We start from the raw sequence: 5718 nt of genomic DNA on the forward strand, positions 1-5718 counted from the left end.
CTCAAACCCTAACCCCTATTGTTCTCAAAAAACCCACTTTCCCCATAAATCCACTTCTCAAGCCATGCCTGTTATTAACCCATATTGTTCTTTGAATCCCCGACTTTCAGCGGGCGATCAGTTTTTGTTGCTCAGAACACGTTTTATTATAACTAAACCAATTATTGACCGTAACTTTCAGTACCGCGAAAGTTGCCACATAGATTAGGGCTTAGATGCCTAGCTTCGACACTCGGCCGGAGCCGAGTATTACCGGGTAGCCCAATACCCGGCCGGGGAGGGCGAATATTTGACTGGGTGCCCGTACATCCCTAATTTTTAGTAATTTTTTATTAAAACTGTAAATTTGTGTTTGCGTTTAAGCACACACACAACATATATTCTTTTAGTCTGTTGACTTTCATTGTAAAAGGTGATCCCCTACATATATGTTTTGCACCCCTTTTGAAAATATTTCTGTGGACTAGACTAGAGGAAACCTGATTTTTAGCATCTTAAGCCTGTCGACTTACCACTGGGGATCATTTATTTGATCGAATAATGGGATTTGGCTGCCACTCTTACAGCACACACATGTTCCCCAAATTGCGGTGTGCATATTTGCGGCATTAGGAAGTGAACCATGAACCCTCGGATTCACAACCTGAGCACGTTATGAATTAAATATACATAATATAATGCTTATAAATCATGAACTTTAGCTATTGAATCATATCTAATGCACCCAACAATATAAAATTCTTCAATTGGATTGTCTACCAAAAAATATGTTATGGCTTGAATTTTAGAAAATGTGTTGTTGTTTGTAATTAAGCACAAAGCTACACAATTTGTCCACCACGGGTATCGAAATCCGGATTCTAGCGTTGTGAGTCCGTAGACATACCACTCTACCACTGGGGGCCTGGGAAAAATGTGATTCCTTGTGTTAATTAAGAAAACACTGTTCCTATAGGTCTAGGATTTCTTTATTTTTATGTATTTAGGAATCTTAAACTATATTGGAGATATCTAGCAAAAGTTTAACAACAATATGCATAAATTTGCAACGTAATTTGCTGATTAATCTTCATCACAACATTAGTTCTTGTGCTTTAAGCACAACTTGTCTGGTGTTTATATATATATATATAAGAACAGTCTCCAGTGGCGTAGTGGCATGCTTTAGGGTTTATACCACGAAAAATTGGGGTTCAATATCCTTGATCGGCACAACGAAGATAGCCTATTTTTAGCTCTGGGCTCAAACACAAAACAATCTATCATCACACATGAACTACAGTGTACTTCATCATTCAACTTTTTGGCTGTTGTTAACTTCGTAGATCGGGCTAATATTATATAATAACTTAATGCATATAGATGGAGATCTGTAAAGGTACTTTAATGCGCAAATTAGTCCAAATACGAGCCACAACAGTAGCATTGAGATATGTACATTTTCTCCCCCTGTACTCCACTGATTCCAAAGTTTTAGGCAGTAGTTGTTTTCTTCTCAGAAAAAATGAATTGTTAACATGGACAAAACCAACAATACTTAGACTAACCATTATGGGTCTAAAGGTATCCCTACATTAAATATAGTTAATTTCAGATAACATGGAGTATATAACAAAAAAACAATACAAAAAAAAACACAAACAACAACAAAATCATATACATGAAAACAATTCACCTCTTGTACCACAGTACTATATTTCTTTACTGCAATGCCCCCCAGTGGCACAGCGGTATGTCTCCGGACTTATTACGCTAGAATCCGGGTTTCGATAACAATGGTGGACAGAGCACAGATAATTCTTTGTGTAGCTTTGTGTTTAAAAACAAACAAACAATCAACCTTTACTACATTATGTTCATGTAGGTTTCTCGACCTTTAATACTTATATTTTGGCCTCTCTTCTACTTGTATTGCTTTGATATATTTTTAAGCAGTGAAATACAGTATGAATATATTTATCTGTTGGTTTGAACATTTAAAACTGTTTTTTTTTTCATTATGGTAAATGATGACGAAATTCCGGTTTTTTATTTTTTCAGTAGTTTATTGATTTTTATTTTATGCACAGAAGCAACACTGTAAAAAAGTCAAAATATATTTATAATATACATGTACTTATTTTATAGTCAGAGCGATAAAATAGGCTAAGATGACTTTTTATAATCATCGTATTTGATGTGGAATTTAAAAAAAACTAATAACTTTTTCAGACAAAATGTAAACGTCAGCCATATTGTTTCTTTTGCTCCCATTAACTTGCAATCGGTGTTAAAATATTCATTTTTCTACATATTTCAATGAGATAGTACTTGAATACTTATTCTAATAATGTCTTTTAGAAATTGATTTTGCTTGTTCTCCTTAGAAGTATGCAAGATAATAGTTTATCAGATTGTGGCCAAATTCCTTTTGTAGTAAAATGTTTATATTTTTTAAGATAACAGATTTCAAGAGGTTGGCACAGTTCCATCTCAAACGGTTTCATAACGGCATTGTTTAATTGGCATATCTATAAGTACTTAACGCTGTTCAATTTTAAAAAGATCATTATTGATCAAAAGTCATGAGTTGTTTGAAATTTAAGCATGAATATGGTATTAAACGCCAAAAGCCGACAAAACATTGAAAATGATATACCTGATAATAATAGTGATAAACATTACACAAGACTACAGACATTTTTTTCGACTCTTCTCGAATTCTCTTTACACGCCTTTATTGTGAAACTGTAACTTGAATAGTTACAAGTTAGAGTTCGAGGCTTCCATCACATCTGCTTAATGACTTCCTGAAACAGCTGAGTGTGAGCGGTCAACGGTCAAGTAAAACCTTAAAAGTATTAATAGGAAAAGCCGGGAAACATCAAGCTGGAGTTGGGTGAAGAAGGACAACTAGCAGGATGAAGTGTGTAGAATAATTTAAAAAATCCTCTATAATTGTCTGGAAATCTTCTAATTGGTTAGAGCACTTGTTCCACCAATTCATAATAATCTATGTTACCATTTCAAAGGTCGGAGGTTCAAATTCTGGCTGCGTCACCGAAAAAAAAAAAAGCTACCAGCAAGGGAATGCCACGTTTGATTAACCTATTACGGCACTCCTTTCATAGAGCGTCAAGAATTAGCCGAAACGTTTGTCTGAGGTGGGTTCTCTTTTGAAGATTCCTTGCTAGTTAGCTCATTGTGAGTTTCTTATTACTAAGCTTCAAGTGCAAATAACTCTGTTATATTTTTCACATTGTTGCTTTACTTAAAGTGATGACTTTCAAAGTTGGTTTTGAATTTCGCACAAAGCCATCTAGGAGTTGCCATCCATAATTTAGAAATGACAAACTAGAGGGAAGGCAACTTGTCAACATCCCACACTTTGGGCTACTCTTTTACCAACGAATAGTGAGATTAACCGTCACATATAACATCCCTACAACTGAAAGGGCCAGCATGGGATTCGAAACTGAAAGCCTCATATTTCAAATCCATTGCCCTAACCAGATCATACCAGGTCTCAAGTGTAAATAACATGCGATAAGTTAAATGTTTTAGTAAACGCCACCACCTATGATCTTCATCATCAGACAACTATTTTTCGCAATTATACTGTTTAAACTCGTATAAGTTATTAAACTTTTCAATGAAACACAAACTTATAATGGATACTTTTATCAGTTTTTCTTGAACTTGCTATAAAGGACATTTAGTACAGAATTAAGTGACAATAACCGACGTATATTGTTTCTTTTTCTAATAACTAGATAATGTTTTTTAATCAAGTGATAGATTCTTATGGAAAACCACCCAGTTCTATATTTCGTGGTGCTACAATATGGCCTGGAAACTATCGTCAATGTTTGGAAATTACTGCACCTGTAGGAAAACTATCTCAGATGAAGAAAAAAATAGACCAGCCAGATTCAGACCAACTATTGCCAGGAGGTTTTAATGGTCGGTACTGCATGTCAAGATGGAAATTAAATCTTGAAAAAAATGTGAGTTAAAACACAATTTTTAATGTACCCGTTTTATCAAAAAACATAAGTGCAAATTTGGTATTGTCAAAGTTTGTAGATTTAATGTTACTTTATTAGTAATATTTGTTACAGAGTTTAATATTTTAATTCTTATTATTTAAAATTTCTTGTTATTATGTCTTACTATAAAGATTTTTATGAGTTGTTAACTTAGTATATGGATTTAGGACTAGCCTGTATCTCCTAAGCTGGGCCAAACCTTATGAGATATTATTGGGATTATTGCCGAAAATATTGCTAACAGCAAGGATTACCAACTGATGAAACAATGCTTTATAATATTTACAAGTAAGAACTTAAGAACAGTACATTTAATTGTCTATGCCCACTATCGGGTTGATTTTTAGTTATGAACCGTATGGGAAGCTCACTTCCACCAGAATTTAATATTAATTAAAAACTGAAATTTCCATTTGTTGCCCCCTCCCCACCCGATGGCTCAGTGGTATATCTGAGGGCTTATAATGCTAAAATTTGGGTTTTGATACCTGCAGCTGGCAGAGAACAAATAGCCTATTATGTAGTTTTGTGTTCAACAACAACCAAACAAAAAGATACTTTTGCTGGATTTGAATATTTTAATCTAAAGAATACACGTTTCGAAGATTGTGTAGAAGTCACCAATAAAATAAAACAACGTATCGAAAAACAAAAAACACCCGACGAGACAGAAGTATGAATTATGAAAAACAGTTCCGAAATATGTCAACAATGTATGGGAAAAGCTTGCTTTGTAAATTAACTCTTGTTTTGCAAAAACACTAGCCACTATTTTTTTTTTCAAGAGAGAGATTATTATAACCTAATATTTTTCTAGTATTATAACTGGCGTTTATACTAGCTACCGCATTATTAAGGGGAGTCTCATATTTTCACCTGTTCTTACGTAAGTTTTGCTTGATACTCCCGTATGTTCGCAGTGTAATTGGTATACAATTTTGCCAATGTAAGTGTCATTACAGCCACTACATGTGTATTTATATACGATCCTGGAACGCAAAGGGGTAAGTAATAGATCTTTAGATTGGAATAAATATTGTATTTTGAAAGGTGATCTAAATATCATTTGTAGTTGAACTTGTGACTAAAACGTTTTAATTATTCTTAAAATTTGTCTTAATGGGTATTTATCAACAGTGTATGGATTATTTGGGGGTACATTAACCCTCAGTTAGTTAAAGGAAGAGTTTGTTTATTTTAGAATTTTCAGGAAAGTTACACAAAGACTGTCTGTGTATAGCCGTCTCAAATTTTGAACTGAATTTGTTTGTTTGTTTACTTGCTTTTATGATTATAAATAATATAAAGCAAATTTACCTATTGACCCTACTTATGTTAAATATATAAAAAAAGAATTTCTTATTAGTAGCATTCTTAAAAATAAAGAACAAATGGTTAATATGAAAATAAACAAAACACGAAAACATAGACCAAAACAAGCGTAATAACAAAATGATAATTCAGAGTGAGCTTTATGACTCCTAAGGTATCCCCAAAAGAAATCAAACTGATTTCATGCATTACAGAACATAAAAAAGAAAAAAAATCATGTAAAAAAATATATTACATTCATAGTACTATATCGTTTTGCCTCACTACGTTCACATTAGCTCCTGTATTTCATTTCCTTTTCAACTTGCATTTCTTAAATATTTTGATATTTCATGAAGTACTGTATGAAGGTGGTTTC

General features: G+C 33.3%; 1 protein-coding gene across 1 annotated transcript in view; it reads left to right on the top strand.

Annotated features, from left to right (window-relative positions):
• Window positions 1-5718, top strand: part of LOC106463778 (nose resistant to fluoxetine protein 6-like) — a 54540-nt gene that overhangs the window by 11527 nt on the left and 37295 nt on the right. Inside the window, exon 2 of the mRNA XM_013923845.2 lies at window positions 3772-3986. The gene's annotated coding sequence lies outside the window, so the exon portion shown is untranslated. The remainder of the gene's footprint in view (window positions 1-3771; window positions 3987-5718) is intronic.

Source organism: Limulus polyphemus, unplaced genomic scaffold (genome assembly GCF_000517525.1).
Source record: "Limulus polyphemus unplaced genomic scaffold, Limulus_polyphemus-2.1.2 Scaffold1479, whole genome shotgun sequence".
NCBI classification, from domain to species: Eukaryota; Metazoa; Arthropoda; class Merostomata; order Xiphosura; family Limulidae; genus Limulus; species Limulus polyphemus.